Source organism: Spermophilus citellus, assembly GCF_964194105.1.
Source record: "Spermophilus citellus genome assembly, chromosome: 1".
NCBI lineage: Eukaryota > Metazoa > Chordata > Mammalia > Rodentia > Sciuridae > Spermophilus > Spermophilus citellus.
Window position 1 is genome coordinate 118925376 of NC_138182.1, and position 14515 is coordinate 118939890.

Sequence of the window (14515 nt, forward strand, 5' to 3'; positions counted from 1 at the left end):
TAAATGCTTAAATGCTGAACAAATATAATTTATGAGAAAATTTAAGTAATGTTATCTTGATAATCTACCGAAAGTGTATTCTTCCTTTTTAACTCCATCTCAAAGTTCAAGATGCTTTTTTCTTCTGGGATATTTCTGCGACTGTCCTTCCCTGGCCTTGCAATCATGTGAATGACAACTTTCTTTTCAGATTCTTAATTGTCTGATGACAAGCAAATGCTTGCCCTCTCTGCCTCTCATTTGCAAACAGAAGAGGTAGAAAGATGTTGTAGAAACCAAGCTGTCTCTGATGTGCAAGCAGTGCAGGGGACAGTTCTGCAGTGCAGCCTTCTGCACCGGGATGACAAAGGCTCTCTGGGGTGAAACCTCCAGGGACCTGGCCATTCTCTGGGACAGGAAGCCTTCTCTGTGGGAAGTGGCAAGTCTACAAGCCTCTGCTCTCTCTACAGGGTGAAGGGAGCCTCAGGAACACCCCCTGCCTGCCCTGGAACCTGACAGCCTTGTCTCAACAGTGGCCTTGAGACTTGTCACCTCCTGGATTTTATTTTGATTTCTCTGGGCCACTAAATGTCAGTCCTTCTCAGCTCCAGTGTGCTAAGCTTCAGGGATCTCCACAGTTCCTATTGCAAACTCTTCTTCATTCCTTCCAATTCCTAAAAGGTTCCCACCATTCCCCTGGGATTCTGGCTCATTACCTGCCAGATCCTCTAAATCCATATCTAATTCCTGACCTTCTTCATTCTTTCTCCTGAGCCTTAGCTTTTCACAGTCAAGTGCCATCTGTCATCAAAATAGATATTCTAGGGGCTGGGGACATAGCTTGGTTGGTAGAATGCTTGCTTTGCATGCACAAGGCCCTGGGTTCAATCCCCAACACCAAAAAAAAAAAAAAAAAAAAAAAAAAGAAAGAAAAAAAGATATTCTAAGCTCTATATGCCTAAATCTTAACCACAAATATCTCCAGGTCTCCCTGAATGATAAAAAGATATATTAAAGCCTCCCCTTCTGAAGGGAGGCCTGCTCATTTCTTTGTCAGGTAGCCCAAACACCTTAGTGACTCCTTTCTGCATTTCACTCCAGCTTGCTCCCCTTAGCTGTTAACACCCTTTTGCTCCCATGGACCAGAGTCCAGTCAGCCCTTCCCCACCCCCATCCTGGTAGTCTGAGCTTCCCCTCCCTTGAGATCACTGGGTTCATCTCACAGTAGTCCCTTCACCTCTGAATGTAGCCCTCATTGCTCTTAGGTTTATTAAAATTTTTTTTTTTCCTCTCTTCTCCCCTCTCCCCCTCCCTAACAAGATTTGGAAGACAGTGTCATCTTTTCTTCCCCTAGTTAACTGCCCTGGAACACCTGCTACAGGAAGAGGGTGCCTGCTGAGGATCTGGGAAGTGAGGATCTCCAAAATGTGAATCCTAATAGGCCATCAGGGCAACTTGAAGGCCCCCTCCTGGAATGTAACCCTTGAAAAAAAAAATTTTTATCTCCTTTGCTAGCAAAGCAATGAAGCTTCTCTTTCCTTTTCCTCAAAACCTTGGCCTCATTATCAAATTGGCATTGGAGAAAGGGACCGAGCTTTTGGTTACAAATCTTGGCACCCCAGATGGGACCCAAGAAGAAGCCCTGGCTTTGGGTTTCTTAGACAGTCCTGGCACCCCATGAGCTGCATTTCTATGCTGAAGATATAGGATGAACTTTTGGAGAACTCCTGGAAAGTTAAGGGTGAGTGGGCCTCGGCTGGAACTGAACCAGAGGAGCTATTCCTGTAAGTAAAGGGAGGGACTGAGGGACTCCCAGCAGCTGCTGAAGCCCCTGAGCTCCGGGGGACTCCCGCCTTCCTTCCCTGCACTGTAAGGATCTCTCCATCTTGGTCTACTGGGAGAAAAAGGAACCTGAATGCAGTAAAGTTTCCGCACCTTGGCCACCTGGTAAGCTGCCCAGTGCACATTGAGACCTTTGATTCTACACTTCTGGTCCCCTTTGTGGGAGCATCTGGTTCCCCACCCCTATGGGAACATCTGAGGTGCCACTGATGTAGGAGTCACAGTTAAGCGGGAGTTGGGAACTTGGGGAGATTTTCCCACTATCTAGTCTGTTTTAAAGGTCCCCATCTGTCTGCCATGGTTTGGGGATCCTCTCTGTTTCTCTGTCATTATGTTTCTTTTTTGTATTGAAAGGGTAAAGATTCTAAGCTGGAAACCTTGAATTAAAATGTAAAAGATTAGGTACTATTAAGTCCCTCTGTTACACCCAGATTCCTGAGATAGTTAAGACAATGCCCTACTGGCCAAACTGCACAGGGCCCGAACCAATCAGTTTGAATGTGTACCCAGTTTAGAAGTGACCAATCACCCCTGCCCAGCCTGTTCCCGCCAATGAATGGACTAATCATGTATCAGAGTTGTTGTTCAATTTTCCCGCGCCTCATGATGATTTGTTCTGATGTATGCAAAGCCCCCCACCCTCTCCAAAAAGTGTACTTAAGCTCTGCTTGACCTCTGCTCTGGGCTCTGGGCTGCTCTCCCTTCTTGAGTGAGCACGGAGCCCCAGTGCGCTGGAATGGATCCCCAATAAATCCCCCTTGCCATTGCATGAAGCTAGTCTCTTTCTCTGACGTTTCGCCGGACACTTACAGTATCTGTTTCTGCCCTTTAAGACACGGGCAATAAGGTGTTGATCCTATAGATTGTTTCTTGGGAAAGATCTTGACTAAATGGGCCACCTATAGATGTAAATGTGACTAAGAAAAAATGTGACAATCTGGTCTTTGAATGGTTTTCTAAATTATTGTGCAGTTGGGAGTTGGTCTGTCAGAGATAAAATAAGTATTCTGTATATACAGACATGTAGGCCATTACATAATAAGAAGTCTTAACAGTCAAAACTAAGTTGGATGCAAAAGGTGCTGCCCTAATGTGTGAGCAGCAGGACACCAAAGGAGGATTGAAAAAAAAAAAAGTTTTTTCCTTTCAACCCAGTGCTGACAGTGTGAGCACCTTCTCAGCCTGGCCCCAGGCAACTGCAAATCATCCTGCTGTGGGTCGGGATCACCAGTTCTGGGATCAAAGAATAAATAAATAAATGAATACAACTCAAGAAAGCTGCCTGGTCTGTAGAGAAATGGGCGAACAGGATCTGCCCTCTACTCTGCTTTTTAGCCATTCTTTGCCCAAGGATAAAAGTTTGAGAACAGGGCTCAGTTTGCTGCCTCTGAAGACAAATGAAATGTATGCGGGCTGTAGGTCTCACCGATTTTCTTTCTGTGTTTTTGTCTCATGGGTTCAAAGAATGAAATCCATGGATGATGGCAGAGGATAAAAAATTTTTAAATTATTTTTGAGTGAGGAAAAAGAAATGAAATTCCCCGTCATGTGAGGAAGAAAGTGGCCGAAAGCTTATCCACTTGAGTACACTAGTCTGGGAAGTTAAGGCTGCTGGATAAAGGCTCTGATCAGAGTCCATGCTGAACAGACATTAAAAGCGTTTGAACTAATTGTTGGAATCTATGCTGTAGGATGTTGGGAAGGGATGAAAGTTATTGGCTTGGCCGTGACTTTCTATTTGGCTGAATGCCTTTAGCCCTGAAGTCTGAATTTTTTTTGCAACCTCCATTTGGGTCCACCCCCATTTCCATTTTCCTGCCACCCTGGGGACAAAGGAGTGGATTGGAATGCTGGACCTCACTGGGTTTACTTTACATTTGGAAAAATTAAACAAATAAATAAATAGCCTTATCTGGAGCCCATTACACTCATTGTCTTATGATTAACTAGCCTATCTTAATGGGGGGGGGTAAAAAAAAAAGCTGCCAGTCACTAGGAAAGGGGCAATGGTCTCCAGTACTCTTCAATAAAACAATAACCTGGGGAGAAGATAGTCTCCCCTTTCTAAGCTCTGAAAGCATGTCCTATTTGGCCAGAGGTCACTTCTGGGTGCAGCCCTACCTGTTGTCCAAAAAGCTAAAATCCAAGGGCCTAAGCACCTATGTCTCGGCACTGCTGATTTCTGCAGAGAGAGGTCCTAACAGTCTTTGTATGGTCAATGTGAACTTACAGAATTCCCTAGGTACATACATACATACATATGTAGAGAGAATCTCTGGGTACAATTGACAGTGGGGAACTCACTTAAAGTTGATGGCATTATGATGATGATAAGGGAGACTGGTCAAACAACAACAACCTGTGCTCCAACCTCTTGAGCACAAACTGGAAGGGAAAAAGATTAAAGCATAGTTTTTTGTTTTTAACTATTCCAGCCTGATCCCTCTCCTGGGATAAAATTTGTTATAAAAATTAAATGTACAGATAATATGCTCATGCAAAGAGTAACAACTTCATTTGCAAGTGCCTTCCTGCTCTGCTGGAAGTCTCCTAGAAAAGAAGGAGGCTTTTCAGACCAGAAGGACCCCAAGAAAGTGATCAATGTTTTCTCAACCACAATTTTATTTTAGGAGGAAATAACTTGCCCTTGAGTAGGAGGGGATAACCCCTTAAGAGAGAGACATTAATGGGGATTCATCTTCTTCTGGATGGTTGTTGGAAATGTGACTTGAGTCAGCATTGCCAGATCTCCTACTCTGCCTATGCTGCCTGTTAAAAAACTCCACACTAATGAGTAACAGTTTGTGCAAGGCCTGAGCTCTAAAATATTAAAGTGCAATGCCCATTACTTTTAGGATTTTTCTTTGTTAGAGAAACAGATAACTTATAATTTTGGCCAGGCTTGATTTTTTTTTTTTCATGAATAACCTGAATATATGTCCCTAGATATATGTATACATCTGAAACTAAATATGTTTGTCTGAGCCTTATTTAAATGTTCTGTAAAAGTTTATAAAATGAAAGTTCATATAGGTTTAACCAACAAGCACTATCTTTTATATATTGCATCTGACATAAAAGAGCCACACTGCCAATTGAGAAACTGATATAAATCTGTCTGCTTTAACTAAGTCTAGTTCTGACCATTAACACTGTTCTCTAAATGCATAAGAGATTTAAGGCTATCCTTTGATTTTTGGTAGTGCTGCTAAACTCTGCAAACCTGTAAGGATCTATGAATTCTGAATTTTACTGTAAAAAAATTAAACCTGATTAATATAAGGACATCTGTGTAATCATAATGCTAACTACTAGTTCTTTGCATTTTAAGTATACTCATGTTCTTCTAATATACAAGTTTTAAAATATAAAGCTTGGAAAAGCACTTTACCAAGCTAATGTTCTCCAAACTAAATTTGTCTGAAATTGTGTTTTAAACTTAAAGAAATAGAAATTTAATTAGAGATTTGTTTATGTCATTTAATGTTCTGTAACAGGACCTGTTATCAATAATATATATAATTTTGTTACTTTAAAAAAAATATTTATTTATTTATTTTTAGGTTTTTTTTTCCAGGTGAACACAATATCTTTATTTTTATTTTTATGTGGTGCTGAAGGTCAAACTCCATGCCTCAGGCATGCCAGGTGAGCACTCTATGGCTGAGCTACAACCACAACCCTTATGTTACTTTTTATACTGGGGTAAATGTATTTTTAAAAGATAATAAGTGCCTGATCCTTTTAAAGGTGGATATTGTAAAACATGAAAACATTTTACCACTGTCCACAAAAAGGGTTAAAAGCTCTCTAAGCTTTTCTTTCATTCATATTTTCTTTCATTCATATTTCAGATATATGAAGAACCCCACCCTACCTTAGATAAGGCTCTGGCTCTCACTTCAGCCCTTGGCCAGCATAGGCTTCATAGGTGAAGGTTCAATACCTGGGAATCCAAAGGGAGTTTGAATTAAAGAGACAGATTCTAATTACCTTTAAACCAGCTCCAGGATGGCTTCCGGCACCCCAAGCCTCTAGCTACCTATTAGAGTAGTGAGCTTTACTGAAGAGGTGAGAGAGAGAGAGAGAGAGAGAGAGAGAGAGAGAGATAGATAGATAGATAGATAGAGAGAGAGAGAGAGAGAGAGAGAGAGAGAGAGAGAGAGAGAACACGCTAGGGAGTGGACTTTTATTGGGGAACAAAAAATTCTGGGGAAAATCCCATCCAATGAAGATTAAGGGGGGCAGTGTCCCAAGGTCAGGTGAGACCTTGGGTCTTTAGGGGCTGTGGTCAGGCACGCCTCCACACGGACAAGCCCTCAACCTGAGAAGGGTGGGGAAAGCTCTGAACACAAAAATGTGTCTAAGTGCCTCTCACCCAGCCAGGGAGGATGGCCTCCCACATCCCACCTTATTCCATGTTAGAATGGCTCCAAAAGAAGCTAGACTTCTGTGTTCAAAAGATTGATTTTTGTTGTAAAGATTACTGTGATCTCAAACAGGGGATAGAATGTATAACTATGTAAAGGTTCAAGATTATAAGTCATTTTTCTTGATTCATAACTACTACACAAACTGAATATGTTTTTGCTCTGTTAATTTCATTTTTTTAAGAGAGAGAGAAAGAGAGAATTTTTAATATTTATTTTTTAGTTTTCAGTGGACACAACATCTTTATTTTATTTTTATGTGGTGCTGAGGATGGAACCCAGTGCCCTGCGCATGCCAGGCGAGTGCACTACCGCTTGAGCCACATCCCAGCCCTCCATTTTTTAATTTTCCTTGTAAACTTTATAAGTGTTGCCTGTTTGTGTTTTGCAGAGGTACTGCTTCTAAAAGAAAAAGGAAAAAAAAAAAAAAACCCTTGGGTAAATTTGGGAGAATATGCCATCACCTACAGGACAAATAGTATAAAATGCTGATTTGCAGTACTAATACTAACCCAATTAAGTGAAAGGGTTAACTGTAAACTTACAGATATTAATGCTATAACCTGTTACTCTCTCTTTAAGACTGGTGCAATTGGCTTGAAGGGTGTTTAAAACCAAAAATTTGGAGACCAAAGTCAAGGAAGTAAAAGGGCAAAGGAAAAAGCAGCCAATATTTGGCCCTTGCCCTCTAAGGTCAGCCAGCACACAGAGAATCATGGGATCTTCTAAGGGCTCTGAAACCCTGGTGAGTCACCTGATCTGCCATAAGGGAGATGGAGAGGACCCTAGAGAACAGAAAGCCAACTGGTGGTGCATATTCTGCAAAGAGGAGGGTCACTGGAGAGTGAAATGCATGAAGCTTCCAAGAGAAGCCACATGTGTGGTCATCAAGACCCTGACCTGACCCAGCCTGGCCCATGGCACCACTGATAGAGAAAATCTAAAGGAGCCAGGAGGCTTCAGCCATGTCCCCAAGAGTGATTGCTGATGAATCTCAGCTGACTCTTAAGAATAGATGGGAACAAGGTCAGTTTTGACCAAGTTGGTCTTGAACACCTGGCAGAGCACAGTCCTACAGGGACATTTACAAAAATACTATATATATATATATATATATATATATATATATATATATATATATATATTAATACAACTTAAGATGTACACTTGTGTCAGTCCTAACCAAAATTAAGGAAAGCTGGAGGCTGTAAAGGAAGGGTACTTAGGAAAGTGCCTAATATTTAACCATCACGGAGGACTCCAGAGACACAGGCTGTCCTGCACTCCAGAGACTGGCTGAAATACCGATTGTTTTCATTGTACTTGTTTGCCAAAAAAAGTAAAGCTTTCTGTCATGTTTATTGTTGTCCTGGCATAAACCTTGCCTATGGATACCTTGTCCAGTCACCTGCCAGCTGCCACCATGGACCTCTGGACTGCTGTGCTGTTGAACACTCTTAACACTATGCCCCACCTCACAGAAAACAAGGACTTTGGTCATTTTCCCCCAACTTGGCCCTCCCTCAGCTCAAAGTAGCTTGGACATGTGGAAGTAGCCCCTTTTCCATGGAAATGGAAGGTAGAAATTGACAGTGGGGAAATGTAACAGTGGTCCCTTCACCTTCTGGATGTAGCCCACATTGCTCTCTCTCTTCTCCCCTCCCCCTCCCTAATAAGACTGGGGAGACAGTGTCATCTTTTTTCCCCAGTTAACTGCCCTGAACACACCCACTGGAGGCCTGCTGAGGATCTGGGAAGTGAGGATCTCCCAAATTAACATGTGAATCCTAACAGTTTCAGTCCTGGTGGTCCCTGTCCCTCCCATTCATTCTCAGCTCCAGTGGATGAACTGACCCTGACCCTTCCCAGACCGTGTGTGTGTGTGTGTGTGTGTGTGTGTGTGTGTGTGTGTGTGTGTGTTTGTGTTTGTATGGGGGAGGGGGCTGCTCCTTCCATTTAGAGACAAAGATCCCTGGTAGCCTCACTTCTTGCCCAGGGCCTTGCCCAACTCTTTCTGCTTCACAGTCCCCTTCCTTAGGCCTCTGGGACTCCCTTTCTTCCCTCCTTTGGGCTACTCTAATCCTGTTCCCGGGAAGCAGGAGGGAGCAGCTGCAGGAGGGAACAGCTGCAGGAGGGAGCAGCTGTGCTCACCCACAGCCCCTGGGCTCCCCTCCTGGAAGGCCCCGGGGCACTGGGGCTCTTTCCTTTCCAACAAACTGCACAAGTCAGCTTCTATTGTTCCCTTATATATTGTTTTAGAATTAATTTATTAGTTTATTCATTTGGCAGATGCAAGGACCAAGAGGGAGAGGTGTTCAATCTAGGGACAACATAAGTCTTGGACACATTCCCAGCGCCTCAAACATGTTTGAGTGGTCAGCACTGAATGCTCTTACTTGTTGAATGAATGAATAAATGTTTGACTTTGTGGAGAGCAGAATTAAATTATGGATCTGAAAATGTTTTGTGAAATGTAATAAGTCCTTATGATATCATTAGTAATAATAGTAACCACTGTCCAATAAAGGGTTTAAGTTATTTATTTATTTATTTATTTGTTTAATTTTTTGTCAGTACTGGGGATTGAACCCAGTAGCTTCTTGGCACTGAACTACATGTCCATCCTTTTTTTAATTCTTATCTTTCAAGATAGGACCTTGCTAACATGCTGAGGCTGGCTTTGACCTTGAGAACCTCCTGTCCCAGCCTCCCAAGTTGCTGGGATCATAGGCCTGCCTCACAAGCTCAGTACCAGGGGCTCAATGGCAATGTCAGTGTTTAGGTACAGAGACAGTGTGACAGAGCCCTGCTGGAAAGTGCCTGAGTCCACCACACAGGAGCTCCGAATCCTAGGCAAGTCACGGAGCCTCCTGCAGTTCCAGCTCCCTGTGATTTCACAGAGACACCCTTGCATTAGGCACCCCTCATGCTCCATAGCCATCCCTCAAGAAGCTACTCTGGCTAAGAAGCTGGAGACCCGCTCTAAATGCCTATGGATTAAACCTTCATGGAGAGTGGGTTCCTAGGTCCTCTGTGGGACTCTTTCTGAATGTCAGGGCAGAGTGCTCGCTCCAGAAACAAAACTTCTGGGTCTGCCCTGCTCCCCACAGGCTCCCTCCACTGCCCTTCCCTTTCCTTGCTGTATGTTGAGCTTCTTCCTAGCTCACATCACTTTGGCTTTCTTCTCTCTGACAAATCCTTAAATGCAGCCCTAATAAATATCAAATTCCCTAAAAGACTTGGGTCCAATTCCCAGCTATAAAATACAATAAGACAAAATAAGATGAAAAAGATAAAATACGATAAAATACAATACAATAAAATGAATAAAATGAAATACAATACAATACAATAAACTAAAATACAATACACTAAAATGCAATAAAAGGCAATACAAGGCAATGGAAGACAATGGAAGGCAAAGCAAGACAATACAAGACAACACAAGGCAATACAATGCAGTAAAATAAAATAAATAAAATACAGTAAAATTCAATACAATACAATAAAATGCAATACAATAAATGAAATAAAATAAAATACAAAAAATACAATGAAATAAAATAAGATAAGATACAATTCAATATAATAAATTAATATACAATACAATACAATAAAGTAAAATACAATACAATAAAATGCAATACAAAGCAGTACAATGCAAAAAAATAAAATTAAATAAATAAAATAAGTAAAATAAAATACAATAAAATAAAGTAAAATACAATACAATAAAATGCAATAAAAGGCAATACAAGGCAATGGAAGGCGATGCAAAGCAATAAAATAAAAGGAAATAAAGTAAGATACAATAGAATACAATACAATAAAATAAAACACAATACCATAAAATGAAATAAAATAAATACAATACAACAAAGTAAAATAAAGTAAAATACAATACAGAACAATACAATACAATACAAGGCAATACAATGCAATAAAATTAAGTAAAATAAATAAAATAAAATATGATACAATACAATAAAGTAAAATACCATGAAATAATATAAAATACAATAAATAAATAAAAGACAATAAAATAAAATAAAATATAATGCAATAAAATAAAACACAATAAAGTAAAATAAAATAAAATAAGGTAAAATGCAATACAATAAAATTAAAAAATTAAAAAAACAAATAAACAAATTAAAAAATTAAAAAATAATATATAAAAATTTAAAAATTAAGAACTTTAAAAAATTTAAAAAATAAAAAGTAAAATAAAATAAAAAATAAGTAAAATAAATTTTAAAAATTAAAATAAGATAAATTAAAAATTAGAAAATGAAATGAAATGAAATACAAAATAAAATATAAAACAAAATAAGAAAATAAAACAAAACAAAATAAAATAAAATAAATAAAATAATAGAATAAAATAAAAAATAGTAAAGTAAAAAATAATACAATAAAATAAAATAATAAAATTTAAAAATTTAAAAAATTTAAAAATAATACAAATAAAATGAAAAAATAAAAAATTAAAAAAATGAAATGAAATGTAAAATATAAAACAAAACAATATAAAATAAACAATAAAATAAATAAAATAATACAAATAAAATAAAATAAAAAATACAAAAAAAAAAAAAAATAAAATTTTAAAAATTAAAAATGAAATGAAATAAAATGAAATATAAAATAAAACATAAAACAATACAAAATAAAACAAAACAAAATAAAATAAAATAAAAATAATACAAATATAATAAAATAAAAAATAAAAAAATTCAAAAATTTAAAAATGAAATGAAATGAAATGAAATAAATAAATAAAAATAAAATAAATAAAATAATAAAATTTTAAAAATACAAATAAAACAAAATAATAAAAAAATTAAAATGAAAATAAATGAAATACAATGAAATGAAATATAAAATAAAATATAAAACAAAACAAAATAAAATAAATAAATATAAAATTAAAAACAAAATAAAATAATTAAATAAAACAATACAATACAATAAAAATAATACAAATAAAATAAAATAATAAAATAAAAACATAAAAAATAAAATAATGAAATGAAATATAAAATAAAATATAAAACAAAACAAAACAAAATAAAATAAAATAAAAAATAATACGAATAAAATAAAATAGAATGAAATCCTCCATGTTAGATCCTGGCGCTCACTTTCCCTGTAGGGCTCCACAGCCAGGCCACAGTCTGTGTTCCCAGAAGCCTGGGTTCATCACTCACGTCACTAATTTGACAGGTAAGCTCTCTTCTCAGGTCCCTCTCTAGTGAACAGGTGGCAGGTCGGTGGAGAGAACTAGCTAAGCGGCCATTTCGGGGCAGTGGGGACGGCCTGAGAGAAGGCAGCTGGGCGGTGGTCCCCTGGGGCTGGTGGGACAAGAGGTGAACAGCCCCTCAGTCGCCGAGGAGGGACTGGTTTAAACTCCCAGCTCCCGGAGGGCAGAGGAGTCGGCGCCGCGGGACTGGTTACACCGCTCGCTCTGGGCACCAGCCTCCCACTGAAGGATTTCCACGGGAGACTCGGGCTTGCTGCTGGACCCCGCTGGGTCGGTCCTATTGCCCAGGGGAGGCGGAGGGAGGCTGCTCGGTGCAGAGCCCAGCTCCGCCGACGCAAGCTGCTTGCTGCCCTCGTGGAGTGGTCTCTTCGCCCCTCTCCACCACCTCTACCAAAGTACCTGAGCAGCATTTTGATTGACCGCTTCGTCACCCAGGACATCAATTAGCTGGCTCTGTCTCTGACACTGCCTTGCTGATTGCAGGGTCTCAGTTTCTCTTCATTTGATTACTTTTAGCCTGTGACATCGTTTTTGCCTCTACAAGAGCATCATCAACATGGGCACATTTGCGCAGTCTAAGGAATCAGTCACAAGGTGTTCGATGTCCTTCTGGTTAGTTTGAAATTAAAATATAAGCCGGCATAGGCTGACACCCCCCTTTCATATCCAAAAGTAAGAAGAAGTAAACGTAAGTGAAACAAGCTTTTTGTTCATCCGGGCACCTCTGGAGTTCTTTCAGTAGGTGGACAATGGGTGTTTTTCTTTTTCATAGATAAAATTGTTAGCCAGAAGATGTCAAAATACATTTGCCCTGTTTTTAATAGATCCAAAACTTTGGTTGCTTCTTGGCATGCAATACTTCTGGGGAGCGGGGGAGGGAAGTAAATGGCCCTGGGATTTATGTCCTCTGAGCAACCCTGGATGGAGAACTCCAGTTTTACTTGTGTGAGGTATTAATTCCTTCTGATCTTGAGGGACAAATTCTCATGGTCCTCATTTTTTGCCTGAACCCTATGGGAGGCTGGAACATTTGAGGTGATGCTTGCTGAGCCTGGTGGTTTCAGAAGTTTCCCAGAGCTTGGGGAGGCTGATGCACCTGGATCACCCTCAGGTCCCTCTGAGATATTTCCTCCGGGGAGCTGCATCGACCCGCAATTGCCATAAACCCCTCTGCACACACGTGTGGCCCATTGGATAGAGGAAGGGGCTGAGCCTGAGGGCGCCCCCAGTTCCTCCCGTGCCTGGCACTGTGCATCAGGGGGGAGCAAATGGCCAGATGGCAACCGACCTTCTGCGTCCTGATTGGCTGTGGCCCCTAGAAGTGCCCAGTGTGCAAGGAGAAATGGTGAGTGGGTTTCTAATTGAGAGGCTCATTTTGGAGATGTGCTCTTCCAGGTTGGTTTGCTGAAGAAAGAAGCTGAGCTGGGGTTTGGCTCAGCTGGGGTTTGCCCTGGGTTCCATCCCCGGTAATGGGAAAAAAAATCCCAAGGCTGCCTCAAAGGTGTGGAAGGAAAGAGAATGAAGAGCTTCCTCTTGAAGAGTTTATGGACTATGACAGACACACCAAAGACAGGTGCACATAGGAACATGCATATCCAACCCAAGTTACTTAAGTAGAAGAAGCAGTAAATTTTTCAACGTGAAATTATGTTAAAGGATTAGGAATAAAATTGCTTAGAAGGTAACTCGTGAAAAACATTTTTTTTTTTTAACTGTTGGAACTGGAGTTTGTTGGGGAAAAAAGAACTGAGATTTGACAGGCAGAACTAAGAAAATGGAATCTCTGACATGAATGTTATTGAAAACAAAACAAAACAATGGAAAGGGCGTGGTCCTCAGGCTCCAGTGGGGTTGAGGAGCCTGCAGCCTGTGCCCGGATGAGGGGGCCTGTGCCCTTCTCTGAAAACAAGATCTCACTCTCCATCATCTGTCATTGCATTCATAATTTCTGTCAATTTTGAGTTCTTTAATATTCAATGCTACAAAGTAAAATTATTCTTAAAATTCAAACAAAAATAATTTAGTTTTAATTTCATTTTTTTTTTTTAATTTTAAGATTAACTAGAAATATTCAACCATATAACTACCTCCTTGCTCCAGGAACTGAAAAGGGCACTTCTTGGACTTGTGGCTTGCGAATGGCCCTTTCTGAGACAGACAGTGAGTACTTCTGGGAAGTTTTCCCGCTGCGTGACCAGCCTGCAGCCCCCCGGGCCTCAGGACCAGCGAGTGGCCCGCAGGACCTAAGAGTGGCCTGGCCCCCAACCCTCGCCCACAGCGGAGCAAGTGCGTTCCTAACGCCAGGCCTCCTGCCTCAGGGGGCGCCCCACTCTCTGCGGGCTCAGCGGGGCGCTCTGTCTGGCAAACCCGTGTTTGCAGCCGGTTCTTGGCCTCTCCACTATCACCGTGGTGGGCACCTGGCGGGGAGCGCTCACCAGTTTTCTGATATTCTACTTTATTTGGGTAGCCCTACACATTTCAAAATGTGAAAAAAATAAGAATCTTTAACTTACAAGACGTGCATTCAAGACCATATTCATGTATGTATAATATTTATTCATCCTATTCAATGTCAAATTTTCTAGAGGCTGTTCACAGTTCTTGGACATGTCCGCAAGTACCTCTAGAATATGCTGCATTGAAAGAACACAGCATTGCATGTATGATATTCCTTCTCTAATGGCATAATCTGATTCCACTCATGAGGGAATATCATGTGATTCTGAACTAAAGGAAAATCTACAGAGGTACTGAAGTACACCATTAAAAAACTTATGTGCCATAAAGAGCCCAGAAAGACTAAAGAAATATCCCAGATTAAAGGAGGGGAAAGAAACAGGACGAATAAAGGATTCTGAAATTTTCCAAGACTGAATTTTATTTTGGTTATAAATAACATTGCTGAAATAATTGGCAAATTCTGAATCATATTTGTAGATTAGATATTTATAATGAACCATTTTAAAAATTTTGGTCTTTACACTGTATGTAAGGTAACTCC